Genomic DNA, 16,582 nt, shown 5'->3' on the forward strand with positions numbered 1-16,582 from the left:
ATGTCAAAGGAGCAAGCCAATTTCGCACTTGGACAAAGAGTCATTATGAGAGAAGTAAGAGTGACATCTGATAGAGATCCCATGGAGCATGGCGGAGAACTCTACCATCATTATCGCCCAGACTGTCTTTGATAAACCTGCTGGTGTTCTCAGTGTTCAATGTGACCTCGGCTCTAAAAAAGGGCTTGTTTTCCAAGGCACTGGGTGATTGCTATAAAGCGGGCTCCTTTTGTGTGATCACCTTTGGTAAAAAATAGAAGAGAGACAGCTAAGTTGTCACTAGCTTATAGCGGTTTTGATCTTCATGTCCAAAATCTTGGAATAACTACTCTGCAGGAGAGTAGCTGGAACGAATTAGGATTTGAAATGGATTTGGTTCTTTTTCTGTGACTGATAGATCCTGTCACACTAATAAAATAAACTAATAGACTCGCCCCAAAAAGTTCAATCGATGCCCGTTAAAAAAGCCAGCAATGGAAAATTGCAACTGAGGCGTATAACTGAGACACATCCCTGATATTAGGAGCCAAGAAAATAACATCCTTCAGCTAAATGACTTCACTCACTGACAGTCTATGATTCTGTGTTAGGTTGACTTCCTTGCGGTTTTATTTCTTACCTTACCGTGGGGCCTTAATGATGCCAACTTGTAGTCAATGTTCAGGAAGCAACCCCTAATTAAACACCTGCACTATCCATGTCAACGCCAACTGATCCCCCATTCTCTAAAAATAACATTCCAGGTTAAAAAAATATCTTCAATGAGTTCATCCTTTTTTTCACTTTGTAGTATTTGATAATATAACATTACAGAAATCCTTTTTGTACTTTGCACACCTTCAATGCATGACGTCTCCGTAGACAGAATAATAAATAGTTGTGTGGGTTTGGTGCAATGAATGACGCATTTCTAATAAGGTGCACTACATTATCCAAGAACCCTATTTAACAACTCCTTCTCTAGAGATTTACATTTTAAACTTCCTAGAATCCATATAAACCCTGATGAAATAGAGGGATCATGTGCGAGCTATAGGATGATAAAACACAATGACATTTATGCAGCACATGGTTGCCCACACACAAATAAAAAATGGATGTGCGTACCATACATCACATGGAGTGGTCGTGTGTGAGCAGGGGTGCTGAGAGTAATTTATAAAAAAAAAAGTTGGAAATTGGAAAAGGTAAATGCCAATGAGTGGTTCACTGTGCTGCTGACTATCGAAAATTATCTCTATTTTATATCATATTAAACTAAATATTTTATATACATTTTAACATGTTTACTTAGACTCAAGAAAGTAGGATATACATATTTTCATTATCTTCTGATATTTTGTTGACCAAACAATTAACCAATAAAGCCCGTCTTTAAAACTATTTGTTTTGCCTGATCACCGTTCCTGCTGTCAATCAACTAATCCATTCATTTTCCAACCATGTATGCAAAATCTAGCACTGTGGGCTTGTTAGTTTGGTCCCAGACAAACACTGCTCCTCTGCTTTGACATTCATTTAGGTTGGATTTAATCATATTCTCAACAAAGTGGAGCATCTTAATGAATCACATCACCACAGTGAGTAAGCCATATGAGAGCAGACATCTGCTCAGCTGTACAGTTGGCAGACATCTTCATTAGCATCAGCTTCGGTGTAAGCTAACACACACACAAACAGTCTTTTGTCAGAAGAGTGCTTTCTTCTTATGACTGCAGTGATCCAGCTCTGGGGTACCACAGGAAGTGGAGGGTTCTGATATCCTGCCAAGGTATAACAATAGGAAACCACTTTCATCCAGACCACACCATACAGTATACCTGTGTAATGTATATAGTGTACAAACACACAAACATTTGTGGTCTCATCTTGTTCAAAGAACCTTTGAACAAGATGAGACCACAAATGTTTATTTCAACCAAGTCAAAGAGGGGTTCTACTTTAATCCTGAACAGATCTGCTAAACGTTAGTCATCTGAACTTTAAATTGTATGAAACAAATTGTTTTGGGTTACTAACATTGAATAAGGCAAGGAGCCCACCTACTGTATGGTGTGAGATCAACAAGCTTTTCAATCATACTTGAAAGGCAAAATTAAAATGTGAAGGAAACACAGCAGGACTGCAAATATTCCAGATATAGAAAAACAAAAACACATCGGTCATAGAGCAGCAGCCAGATATAATAGTATATTTCTATTAAAGCCCCTGGTTTCAATAGGTTTTTCTCTATAAACTCCAGTTTAATGGTCAAAAAGTCTATCACCTCCATGGCATATCACCTTCATATCGGAATTGATGGATGTAAACACTGTTAACATGCTTGGGTATACTTTTTTGTCGACATTAAAGCATTACAAAATAAAAAGATGAGTAGCATATGGTTGCATAATGAAATGCAGTTGTAATCCATTTCAGAAAAACTCAAAATAATAAAAAAACTATTGTAAATGATCTGGGCATATAATGTGGCCAGACAATTTGACATCAGGGAAACATTGTCAAGGCGCCAACTGTTTTAGCTGTATATATACATTTCCAAAAGAGAATCCTGTCAACTCCTAAGCAGCCTCACTTTACAGGGAGGACAAACGGCAGCAGTTATTCAGGACTCCCAGTAGAGGGACAATACGTTATGGACCTTAGTTCTTGTGAGTCTGTGGGGAGAGCGTAATGCAGGTGGGCTGAGCAGAACAGTATGAAGGAGAGTGAGAGCGGGATGGGGAGCAGAGGCAGCAGTTTCACAAGCTGTTAACTGCGTTTAGGACAATGCTCATATCTGCTCTGATTTAATGCGTATATCCTACTCTTTTTCAAGAAGAGCATTAGAGCAAAGAAACTGATGTACTGTGTGGGAAGCAGACCCTTCTGAATGCTTCTAGTGCCTGATGAACAGTTGAATTATACACAGAAATAAAACGAATTTCAAACATTAAACTAACTGGACTTGTTTGAACAAACTAATTTAAGATATCAAGCTTTTATAGTTGAGTCTGTAATCAGTAATAAGTCACTAAACACCACCTGCTCAGTGTATATCGAAGAATGGTTAATTTAAGGTACTAATACCACAGGACAAGCCAATAACTAAGAGAAAAGTATTCAAAAGGACATATTTTATTGACATGTTCTGCCTAGCGTCATGCAATTATCTACAAATAGAACTTTAAAGCGTCATGATTAGCGTTCTGTATTTGTGGTCCTGTGCAAACTCCTTTAAATAACACCATTTTATATTGCTACCGCATGCGGGCGGTGGTGGCGAAGTCCATAGGGACTTAGCTTGGCAACTGGAAGGTCACCAGTTCAAGTCCCGGAAAAGACCAAGTGCTACCGAGGTGTCCCTGAGCAAGGCACCGTTCCCTACACAGCGCCGTACACAGTGGCGGTTCTAGAACATTTTATATGGGGGGGCAAAGGGGGGGCAAGAGGTCATGCCAGGGTGGCATAGGAGGGCGGACTGTACGTGGTATTTTATACTGTATATAACCTATTTATTGTTAATTCATGCCCTAACACATGTGTTCTTAATGCACAAGAGAAACAAGGTGTTCAGACAAACAATCGGGTGCCCTTTGAGTCCCCCAAGCTTACCTCAACCATTTTAAATGAAAGGAAACTACAAAATGTATTTTAAAGCAATGTAAAATTAAATATATATTTTGTTTTAAAAAAAATTGGTTGTCTTAGACAGACATATTTGCATGTCCTCACTAAGCATTATTACATATTAATTTAATATTAAACAAATCAAAATGGCCAATTATCCCAACATGTTGCTGCTAATATAATCATATGCTTGTCAACTTTAACTGATCAAAAATCAATTCTGAAAAAATACTTGAATTATCTATGAAATTGCAATAGTGTCCCTCAGTTTGTTTCAACCCCGTCACGCCATACCATTTACCCTCCTATTAAAATAATGGATCAGTCCATGTGTGATCTGCATTGAGGGAATTACATCACAAAAGTGTTTCTTCTCTTACCTATATTTCAGTTTTTGTATTTTCAGATTATTGACAAGCTCAACATTTCAACTATTGTTTATTACAAAAATAAACAATAGTTTTGCAAAATATTACAATTTTGTAATGTCCTTGACTTCCATGTGGTGCCATATCTTAGCTAAACAAGGTCTCATGCTACTTTTTGTCAAAAACTTCAACCCTGTTACATTTTTTCAAGGAAATTCCTAGTAATTATTTATACTTTGTGCCTGAGGTGGGAAAATGTAAGTAGTCTACTACCAGATGTTATGACCAAACATTTTGGTTTCATTTTTCAAAGATATAAAGACCCAAAAGGCACCCGATTCAGAGAATACTCAGAATTCTGCATACTGTAAGTACTTAATTATAATTAAGTACACAAATGACATCACCCATCTCTTCAGAGAGCTACAGGTGACCTGTGCAGCAACACATTTCAATCAATATTTGTCAATACTAAGAGCTGCTAGATTGTGCTGCTGTAATGGAATATGTAAGGAGAATAATAACATACCATGTGGTCCAGCTGGAGTCTCCTCTGCCTCCTGATCCCTGCCTCTGGCCCTCTTTCTGATACTTCATCTTTATTCCTCACATATATTTCTTCTTCTTCACTAATGTCTTCATCTCCTCCTCTTCCTCCTGCTCTGACCCTCCTGGTCTCTTCATCTCCTCCTCTTCCTCCTGCTCTGACCCTCCTGGTCCTTTCATCTCTCTTTTCCTTTTCCTCTTTCTGTTCGTCCTGATCACTTCTCATATGTCTTTTTGCTGTTGTTGAATCACTCCTATACTCTGGCCTGCAAGAGTCTACTTGTGAAAAGCACTGGTACAAATGCTTGTATAACTTTACACGTTAGGGACATGTAGCCTAGCTAATATGTAGCATATCATAAATATAACATCAGAAAGTATTGATCAAGCGCACACAGGCAGCTGTGTTTGGATCCAGTTTTTACGGTAAAGGATGTATCCTGGTTTCATTGATCTGGCCTCATGGCTGTGATGTGTAGTTTACGTGGATTTAATAGGAGGCTACCGCGTAGTTTAACAAAGTGATCAATCTCCCAGCTAACGCTGTCTGCGTAGTATTTTGTAACGTAACGCCCCAAACAGCGCCCGTCTGTTAAACGCTATCGATTCAAACGGCAGCGTTTTATTAATATTTAGTTTCAAGCACTCGTCCTTAGTAAAAACAAAACTAGTGGAAATGGAAATCCTCCCAGGGGAAGCTGATCCATAGGTGCTGGGACAGCTCGATCCCTCTCTGCAGCGGTGTGAGCCGCGGTCTGTGTGAACGCCACTCCGCAGTTTAATGCAGGGCCGTAGCTGCGTTTTTAACGGGCCTAAAATGATATTTAAAATGATTCACTTTTAACTAATGTAATGCTTGTTTTGTTGCTTGAGAAGCTTGTGGAAATAGTGTAGGTTTGTTTTAGTACAGTTTTAGGGAAACAAAAATTAGGGGGGCAGCTGGGGGGGCAAGGCTCTACAGTGGGGGGGCAGCTGCCCCCCCTTTCCCCCCCGTAGATCCGCCCCTGGCCGTACATAATGGCAGCCCACTGTGACTCCTAACACTAGGATGGGTCAAATGCAGAGAAACCGTTTTGTTACATAGAACCTGTACTACGTAATGACAATAAGTTGAATCTTCAATACGGGATTCAGAATTTGGCAGCTTAACAGCAATTACACAAAAGCATATGGTGCATTTTAGACATTTGGCTTATTTGTTTGAGTTCTCAATAAGCTAAACACAGACGTTACCTCTAATTTGGGAAAAATATGTCTTTAAAGTGGTAAAAACACCCGAGTCATAGCCAATGCAAAGAGTATTAAAGATGTGAATAATTTAGATGAATCTTTTGTTGTGGCTCATTTGTTCTATGTGCATATTGGTTTATATGCCCAGAGCAAAAAGTAATTTAGTGGCATCTTCCAATGTGCCAAGTAACAGCGTAATGTAATAAAAGGAGAAATGTCCCAGTCATTCACAAAGCACTACAGAGGTATCTCTATTGGTCCTGTTGTTACATAACTGTTAGTTATCCCGTGGCAACAACAAATGCTAATGCAAGTCTTTTTTTAGCTCATACTACCGCGGTTGCTGCTCCACTTTTCCTAACCTCACCTGTGTACCCAGTTATAAATATGACCTACATAACACAATGTATTCTAGTGGGGGAGTAATAGGCTTATGTTGGTTATGGTTATGGTATTTTTACTCAAATAAAAGACAGCAAATGTTGTAAGCCAATATTAAGCATATTCATCAGTCCAGTAAAGCCCTTAAAATGGAATCTATATATGTAAATAATTATTACATTGAAATATTTAAGTTGCAACGTTGAGAAGTTGAAAAAAAAAAAAGTTATGAGACTAAATCTAACTACCGGTACTAGCGTCGGCATATATAAATACATTTTAACTTAATTGTCAAAATGCAGAATAAAACAATTAAAAAACTCCCCTCAATGTTCCCTTCTGTCTGACCCCCTTTTGCATTATTACAATAATAAAATGTTCAAAGCTAGACTAGCTTTTGTATTAGCTTGTGTTAGCTATGCGGATTGCAGACATATGTGCATTGGTATTTATGTCAGCTGATAGAGTATCAAGAAATACGAGAAATATGGAAAATATTTGAGGTAATTTAGAAACAGCATGTACAATATTGAATTTGTATAATTTTTCCATGGTAAAACATCCAGCTTAATAAATACATTTGAAGGATCCCTTTCTAAAATATTTGTTTTCATTGATTGTTGAAAAAAGAAAAATATCATATAGGATATCATTTTTGTTATTTAACTATAAACAGTGTTGGTTTGGCTATGAAAGAGAGTATCTATAGTTCTGTCTTTGAGATATCTCTAACAATTATTCCTGTATGATGATGTACCTGTCCCAAACATGACGTTTTTGCCCCCCCCCCATCCATGCAGTAAAGCCCCGGGCCTATGACCCTGACCACAGAGGTATATGTGGAGGACATGGAGCAGCACGACGGTGGCGCTGGGCCAGAGTGGTGACGCATATGAGAGTAGCTGAGTGCGTCAGGCACTGGCTGACAGCACCACAACTCAGCAGTGTCCTGGATGGATGGAGGTGTTATGATGGAGGAAGAAGGAAGAAATAGAGAATGTGTGGTGTGTGTGTGTGTGTGTGTGTGTGTGTGTGTGTGTGTGTGTGTGTGTGTGTGTGTGTGTGTGTGTGTGTGTGTGTGTGTGTGTGTGTGCGTGTGTGTGTGTGTGTGTGTGTGTAACAAAGAGAACTAAATAAAGGGGGAGAAAGGAAAGAGTGATGTTCCCTGACTCCTACACTGCCATCCGATGTCGAGAAAAGCTGTGTCGCAGCACTGAGTGGGTGGGCTTCGTTTGAAAAAATAAATACAAATAAAAAGCTTCGTTAGAAAAAATAAATACAAATAATACAAATAAAAAGCTAGTAAAGAAGAGTCTGGGAAAAAAACTAAAAGCATCTCCTACCTTCAGTCTGACACATCAGTGGGGTTACATCACAGCATTCTGTGATGGAAAGCATGCAGCAAAAATAAGTGTTATAGGGATTTTTAGCATTGGCTGCCTTGAGACTTAGAGGGGGCGCTGAGGATGAGCAGTGACATAAAAAGCTAGTATGGTTCTTGGTCTGCCTCTAGGCAATCCACTGAGGAGCGATGCTTTTGTTTCAATCCATTTTTAATCCCAGACAATCACACACAGAGGGACCACAGAAGCACACATGCCACCTGTACAACCTCCCACTTAATTTCCCCCTTGCCCGTTCCTCCATCACTTTTACAAGCAACAAGAGAATGATAATGCTCCTTAATTTTTATTTAGTTGTAAGCCTCTTTTTGCATATTAATACACAATCCCCAAAAAATGCTTATCCCAATCTCCCAGAGCTCGAAGCAGTTTCTTTACCGTTTTAATCAACAAACAGCCCAAAACCCAAATGAAAATAGTTGGAACAAAAAAAACATGATGATGAAATTAATGATTACAGTTTCAGCAATTAATTCTCCAAACCCCTGCCCTTAGCAATCAAATGTCTTCACATGCTGAAGTGGACGCATGAACCACTGTTAGGGACTCTGGATTTGATAGATTTTTGAGGGTCAAACAAAGGACAAAAAAGGACAATGGAGCTAATGTTAGCTTCATTAGCTAGATAGCCAAAGTAGATGAAATCTGCATGTGATGGTTTGTCGTTTCAGCTGTACAAATCGAAAGTTGCTGCCTATAAACAAGAAGCCCGCTTCAGTCTTTGCTTTTTTAAATCAAGGATCCTTAGCCTTAAAACATACTTAAATCTTACACCATGATTACTGTTAGTGTTCTACAGTTTCTTAGTCAAATTCAGGCCAATTTCAAACATTCTTTAAGATGTACATTCAAGCTTTTACAGTACCTTACAGCCATAGTAAATGACATATTTATATAGAGTACATACGATATACAGTATGCTGATTATGCACTACTTATTTACATTAAATCATATGTTACTGTGCCATAAGCAACCAAAATGATGTTTAATCGTGACTTCATCCTACAGAAGGGTAACTTCTTTAAGTAATAAGGTTTCATGTTTCAGAATGTGTGCCCTATTTGTACTAGGCATGTTATACAACCTAAGTATCAAGCAGTTTCAATCTGTTAACTAAATCTGTGCAAGAACAGAAGGCTTGACCGGCTAAGCATCAGTAAGTGTTTTAAATAAATGAAGAGAGAAGTAAATATTTGACAGCATGCTAGGCCGACACCATCATACTGCATCTGCTGTCCAGGAAACAGCATCCGTGGTTATTCTGTTGTTTCGCTTAATCTACACATCTCAGGCTGCAGCATAAGAAAAGCATCACCTCCAGTTCCTTTTGACCTCTGGCTGTCTACAGCGAGAGGAGGAGCGCCTGCGACTCCAGCTAGGGTTGCAGATGTCTCTCTCTGCACCGACGAAGAGTGTTTAATGAGAAAAGGTTGGGATCCTGATAAAGTCACACAGGGCGGCTGAGAAAATAAGAAAGCTCCTGCTGCAGTCAGTGCTTGTTTATTACAGTGGAAGATATTTACTGCCTTTTGAATAAATGCCTCAGTCAATGACAGCGATTACCATACAGCAGCTTAAAGATGAAAACCGCTAAATTTGATCCTTATTCCTGTTGCCAAGGGGCCTCTTGGGATTTGTACGCTTCACAACAAAAACCTGAAATGTGGAGAAGTTTGTACCACACCCTAATCTGCTCTCCGCCAGCTCTGTTGAGGATGAACTCATTCTTAGAGGATCATTCAAGGATATTTTCTAATGCTGAAATGCATGATCTGTGAGGAAGTGTCATCATCACTGTTGTTAGCAACTCTGTATCCATCACTTATTGCAAAGTTATGCATTAGTTGTTTTGCTCTGTAACAAGGCAAGACGCAACAATTATTTTTCCTCTTTACCTCGGCCTTTCACAAAGAACATTTTGACAACTTGATGGTTAGAAAAACAGATACCTCAAAAGTTAGAATGCAAAGGTGAGAAGTCTTGCCTTAAAAATACAAAGCTAAATTCACGTTATACAATTCAGACCGCTCTATGCCGTTTCAATGACACAGTAGATTAGTAGACGATGCCACATTTAAATTCTTCTCTCGCAAATTCAGACAATTTAACTTTACACAAACTGCCTGCAGGCTGTATGACTAATGAAAAGTGGACTCTAAAATAAGTAATGTTTCAATATATATTCACCTAATTGGGGGGAACATAAAGCCTTCCAAGAAAATAGAAAGTCTTAAAAGAGTAACCAAAAAAACGAAAATGATAAGTTTATCTATTTATATAATGATGTAATGCTTGGTACACTTTTATCAGGGCAACAGAGTGCATCTTTCCTTGTGGAATAAACATCAAAATGCCGAACAAACAACAGATACAAAGCGAACAGTGTCTTCAGAATAGCACAAAAACACAGCCGTAAAAGAGGGAGGGTGTTTGATGTTGGGTAGAAAAAAGGGCAGACAAGACAAGTGTCATTTTGTTTTTCTCCTCGTTCCAATCAGAGTGCAAAGCTTTCAACCTGCAAGTGGGGAACAATTAGGGGAAGAGATGGAGGAACAGAAAGAGGGCATTGACTGTGGCCATAGTAACAGATGAAGCGTGGAGGACGGAGAGAGGTGAAGTAGAAAGACACTGTCCTTGCAACGGCGCCCTCCTTCACGGAGCCCTGTAATTCTTCTACTATGCTAGCACACAGCAGTGCAATAATTCACTCCCTTCTCAGTGTCATTGTGACGTTAGGAGAAGGAAAAATCTACACACACCGTCTCAATTGCAATGGAGATAGATCTACAACTGTATACAAGCAGGCCTGAATTATGAAATACACATTAAATATAGAATAGACTAGGGGATTGTAGAGCCTGCAGTGCCACAGCAGACACTAACACTCACACGGTGAGGAGAAAGTAGGCTACGCTGTGTGGCTGGATGTCTTTTATCATTATCGTGACAGCTACAGCCTATAGTACAGTAACCATGTGTACTATATTTAGAATGATAACAGTGTATGACATATGTACGCCTTCTAACCTGAATTGCCGCATCGTTCTTACTGTTCTTCTATCAAACAGAACAACTATATATTTGAGACGGTGTATTCGTCAAGATGGATTGACTTAAACGGAATATTGTATTCAATGTATAAACTGAACTTAAGAAATAAACTGCTGTCAAGTTCCGAAAACTTTGAAGACAGAGATTCTTCAAAGCCAATCAAGTGTTTGTTCAGTACAAAGAATTCAACAAGGGGTCACAACCTCCAGGATATGGGACAGTGTGAGTGTGTGTGTGTGTGTGTGTGTGTGTGTGTGTGTGTGTGTGTGTGTGTGTGTGTGTGTGTGTGTTTTGTATTGTTTTTCGCAGATCCAGCGTGAAAGTCTTACATACATTTTTCATGTGCAGCCTGCAGCTGAGCACTTAATGCTGTTTGGGTGCAGGCCACATCGTTGGTGCTTTCCTAATCTAATCTGGCAGGACATTGTAGACATTTTTAAGAGGGGTATTCATTGTTTTTGAGCTGGTGTTTCGATTATACTGCTTTAACACTTTCACAAAGGTCGAAATGTAAATGGCTGTGAATAATAGTTTTACTTTTAATCGTTTAATCGTCGGTTGAAAAATAGGACAAAGTGAAAGATTGTTCATCACAGTTTCCTTAAAGACGGTAGGTGACATCCTCAAATGTCTTGGTTTGTCCAACCAGCAGTACAAAGCCCAGAGATAACCCACTTATCCTCATATAATAGAAGCTGGAATGCAACTGAAAGCTGATGGCTGTTTGGATGAAAAGTGACTGAAACAATCATTTGGAAAAACAAATAGATTCTGTTTGACTAGTCAATGAATTGGCTGTTTCAGCTGGGAACGACAATTATTTATTAATTGTTGCACACACAACCAAATCTTTCAAAAACACATGGAGCCAAAACAAACCATTAAACCATTATGGTTCTTCTTTGCCATTTTTATTAATTACAATAAAAGATTAAATGGCAAGGGGTAAACTGGAGAATAGAAAATGTAGCTGCAAATTATTATTAATGTAATCTTTCCATTTGAATCTTTTTTTTAAATAATTCTTCAATTGTTTAGTTTAAAAGATGTTAAAAAATAAACAATACAAGTTCCCACACTTTAGATAGTTGTTTGGTCTGCCAAACAATCAACTTATAAAGCAATTCATGAAGTTGTATAAGACTACAGTCAATCAACAATTTATTTCGGCACTAGAGGGGATGCACCTGTTACAGTACATGTATCTTCACATGTGTGGAACAACATCGGACCTGCCAGAGCGGATAAATACATCTGGAGGCCTGATTGAATCCAGCGAGTGTCAGCAGGAGTTACAGTTACTGCGAGTGGCAAACATGGCCGCCCCAGACTGAGGAGGAGGAGGAGGCAGACAGTCAGACAGACAAGTACAAGCAGACTGTAGGTTTGAAATCAGAGATCGCACCATAACATGCCATCAAACAGGCGGTGGGACGCATTTGGACACACAGCTGGCGTGGGTGTAGCCGTTGTGGCCTTCGTAATTGCAGCTTTTTTTGTTAAGTGAACCGACGCCGCCGTTCACTTATCCAATGTTGTGTTTTGTTGCATTTTATCATGCGGTGAAAAGCAACACAATATCCCTCAGTATGCTCAGCTAGAGAGGGCACTTCCTGCTATTCAAAGGCAAACAGCGTTGAGCAGCAATAATGAGCCCATCCACAGCAAGAGGCACAATGAAAGCCCAGTTTCACCCGACTGGCAAAAGACAACAGGATGCCACTGAAGAAAGGGGGGGCTGATAAGTCCTGCATGGAATCATGACCAAATGCACAATTCAGAAGGCGGTTTTGTTCATGCAGGATCTCAGGTCTTTTTGTGTGTCAGTGTGTGCTATGCTGAGATGAGAAAGGATGAGAAATTGTGATGGAAGTTAGAAAAAAATGATCAAATAGTTGAAATAATGGAGAGGCAGAATAAAGGATGGCAAACGGTTAGCACCTGTAATAACGAGAATAAATGGATGATGAATGGGTGGAAGGAGTGGGACTTGACAAAAAAGGAAGACGAGGGGGTGTCTGTAAATATCCACTCCAGAAGGAATGAAAAGAAAGGAGCGGACTGATGTAACGAGAAGCTGATGATGAAAATGTTAAGAGCGTTTGGATTGATGGAAAGAGATGAAGGAGGAGGAACAGAAGCCGCCGTGATGAATGGAGGAGACAAAGATGAGCAGGGAAATGACTCCGAGGTGGGAGAACCTGAAAGGAGCGAGGAGGACAAGTTTCGGTTGTGAGATGATGTGGATGAGAAGGACTTGAGAAAAAAAAGGAAGAGGGGGAGGATAGGATGGATTGGTGAAGACTCATTAGCCTACGTATGGCTGGTGCATTAAGCCTTCACCACTCGACTGTTTTATCTCCCTCTCTCTGCTCTCCTCCTTTTGTTCTCCAGAAATATCTGAGTGGGAGGGAGAGAGAGTCATAGTGTGCGAAAAGGAAGGAGAGAGTTACAGTAAGTGAAGTGATGACAGAGTGAGGGGGAGAGAAAAAAACAAGAGCGACAGAGAAAGTAGATGACTGTAGAAAAGGCATATCAAATACATAGTATAATGCTAATAGGATACCTTAGAATAACGCATGACATTACCAATAGGGCTGTTGAGATCTAGTTGCACACATGCCTTGGTGATTATCAATTTCACTATTGATGTTTTCTGAGATTTAGAGGGTTAAAAGATGAAGAGCATGCTGCTACTAAACCTGTATGCACTCTTTATCCTTTATCAGAAATCGATAAAGAATTGGATGTATAGGAGCAATCGAGAATTGAATCAGCATTGATGAAATCTTATCAGTTTCAACGGCATTTGAATGAAATGTGATAAAAAGTATTTTAATGAAATGTGATAAAAAGTATTTTAATGAAATGTGATAAAAAGCACATTAAGTCTAAGGAAAATGGGCAGTAGCACTTAAATGAAACAGCAAAGGCCTCTTGAATTATGAGTGAGTTGTTTAAATCGTCAGCAGTACAATTAGCTTGAATGATTAGTCAATTCATCTTAATAACTGCTATTTTGATATTTAAACAGTATCACTCATTGTTTTTTGTCCCTTCTGATTTATTTGTTGTGTTCCCAGATCTTAAGAATGTATTGAATGAAGGCAACATTATTATAACAGATAATGACGATGGCTAAAGCTATAAAAAGAGGATCCAAGTTCTAGAGTTGTGGAGATCTCTTAACAAAGTAGTTCTATGAACACTGAAGAAAACACTTGAAGTATTGTTTATACCTAAGTTTCAGTACTAAAACCAAATCAGTATTTTTTGCAAAAGATAATCACATTTTTCTAACAAAACTCCTAACAAATGTAGCTAAAGATCTCACCATTAAATTGTTATGCTCACACAAGGAACCATAAAAAACACCTACAACTCTGATCTGATTAAAGAATAAACAAACATTTTAGTTTCAGTGTTGTCCATTTCTCTACACTCCAGAATTCTGGTCTTTTAAAAAAATGGTTGAGGTTTAAGACCCAGCCCTTGAGATGTGAGACTGAGAGGTCAAAAAACAGAGAGGTGACACCTTTTTGATAAAACCAATGGGAAACCGGAAGAAGCAATAAATAATAAACTTGAAGAGAAAAACATTGAGACACATTATCTCACATTGTCCTCTTCTACTAGCCATCTGTCACACACTGTGGCCTCTCTGGTTCACTCACTCTATATTTGTTTTCAGTATTTATCTACACACCCACACACACACACACACACAATGACCATGCTTAAGGTGTGGCACAAATGCCACCAATACACACACTGCCGGGGTCAAGGTGACACCAAGCAGACGAGTCAGAGAGGGTTTGATAGCAGTGAAAAAACAGACACTCAACACTGCTCTCTTAAATAACATACTTGAACCCTTCACCTTTGAAAAAGACACAGCGAGACGCCTACACAAAGCGAGAGCTGCTCAGACTTGCACTGGGAGACGAGCGAAACCCTGAGAAACAATTAACAGCTGAAGCCTGATGAATGGTGTCTCTTTCCAAAGACAGTTTTCCACCATTTACAACTGAGATGACATGTACATCCGAGCAATCCGTCCATCAATCAATCCTTTCCTCCCGCCCAGATTCATCGGGCTCACCTTTGTCAGTCGAGCGCCTCGTCTGCCCCGGCAATACAAATCCTGCACCATAGTGAGGGAGATCCTAAACAGAAAGGAGGAGATTGTAGGGGCACGGAGAGGAAAAAAACAACGCGGGGAGAAATGCCAGAAAGAAGAGGACAAAAGATAAAGGGAGGGAATAGAAGGGAGAAGAGAGAGAGAGCGAGAGGAAGAGAAGGAGGTAAAGAATGCCCCAGACAGGCAGAGAGCTCTCCACAATGTGAGCAGCGAGGGAGGGCGAGCACCAGGTGTCAGTACGCATACACTCAGTGAGCGGCGCACACACACACACACACACACACACACACACACACACACACACACCACACACACACACCACACACACACACACACACACACACACACACACACACACACACACACACACACACACACACACGCACACACACACACGCACACACCACACACACACACACACACACACACACACACACACACACACACACACACACACACACACACACACACACACACACACACACACACACACACACACACACACACACACACACACACACACACACACACACACACACACACACACACACACACACACACACACACACACACACACACACACACACACACACACACACACACACACACACCTCTCTCTCACTCTCTTCCTCCTCCTCCTCTCTCTCCGCCAGCAATAACTCTCTCTCATCCTCCCTCACTCTCTCTCTTCTTTCAGCCAGGGCAGAATTCCTTAACTCTTTCAAATCCACTGATCTCCAAGTACAATCGCTATTTTTATTTTCACTCTTGCTTATAAAGCTGAATGATGAATTATTTTGAAGTAGAAATCCTAATTTGAAAAATCGTAAACAAAAGCAAATATGAAGTCCATTTTTTGGACTACTTTACAGCTAAAAAAAGGCAGTTGAAACAGAGTTTATGAACCTATTAGCATCTCTCTGCATACCACAGGGCTTTGTTACAGCAGACATTAATGATGAGTAATGACATTAAGGATGGCTCATTTATCTAACCGTCCCAGTAAGCCATGACAGTGAGTCAGCATGCATAACACCAAACCATGAAAGAGACAAAGCGTAATAGAATTTAGCCATCTTTTATGTTAGCAATCAAGCTAGCTGGCAGGTAGCTCAGTAGTTGTCGAGGATTAAAAAACAGTCAGTTGACCAAGTTTTTGAAACATACCACATTACTTTTACTTTAATCAGTCAATAGCATCATTGTCCAGCTGATCACCAAAACTAAGAGCACTTTCAGATGTAACAACTTGAATATTATTGCAAATTGTCATGTATAGTACACCTAGTGCAAAATAACTTAATAGACATGGACAAAAACTGTGATGTTTACTACTGTATAAATATATCTCTTGCACATAATATGTGCAAGAGATATATTTATACAGTAGTAAACATCACAGTTTTTTTTTTTACATTTCAAAATGGCTGCTCTCATTTCTGGGATATTTCGTATTTGTTGGCAACTTAGCAAGACATATTATGTCTTGCTAAGTTGCCAACAAATACAAGACCGGAGTTCAATTTTTAGGAAATAATGATCTATACTTCCTGCTACATTTCTAAAGCTTGTTTATAGATAAGAATGACATCTTGACTTTTTTTATTAATACAATTAACTATTTGGAGGACAGCTCTACCTTGTCAGAGGTATGTTGCTCTGATTGCTTTCATACTTTTATTTAGTCTACTAAATTAAATCATTTTTTTTTTTTAGGATTGTACTGCTGTTTTTTAACCTTGAGTTCAAGTTTCCTATTCAATCAGCTTTAGTAAATGCAAAAATGCCCCAAATTGTGACTTTAACATTAAGGCTGTAGGCAGACAAATGTAGGTAGCAAAAAAAACTTGCA

General features: G+C 39.4%; 1 protein-coding gene across 12 annotated transcripts in view; it reads right to left on the minus strand.

Moving 5' to 3' along the window:
* Positions 1–16,582, minus strand: part of tanc2b (tetratricopeptide repeat, ankyrin repeat and coiled-coil containing 2b) — a 170,137-nt gene that overhangs the window by 84,435 nt on the left and 69,120 nt on the right. The window contains exon 1 of one of the 12 annotated variants that reach the window (XM_034218071.1): positions 14,692–14,951. The exons of the other annotated variants lie outside the window; for them this stretch is intronic. The gene's annotated coding sequence lies outside the window, so the exon portion shown is untranslated. Of the gene's footprint in view, positions 1–14,691; positions 14,952–16,582 lie in introns of those variants that run through there. 12 annotated transcript variants of the gene reach the window in all.

Source organism: Gymnodraco acuticeps, unplaced genomic scaffold (genome assembly GCF_902827175.1).
Source record: "Gymnodraco acuticeps unplaced genomic scaffold, fGymAcu1.1, whole genome shotgun sequence".
NCBI lineage: Eukaryota > Metazoa > Chordata > Actinopteri > Perciformes > Bathydraconidae > Gymnodraco > Gymnodraco acuticeps.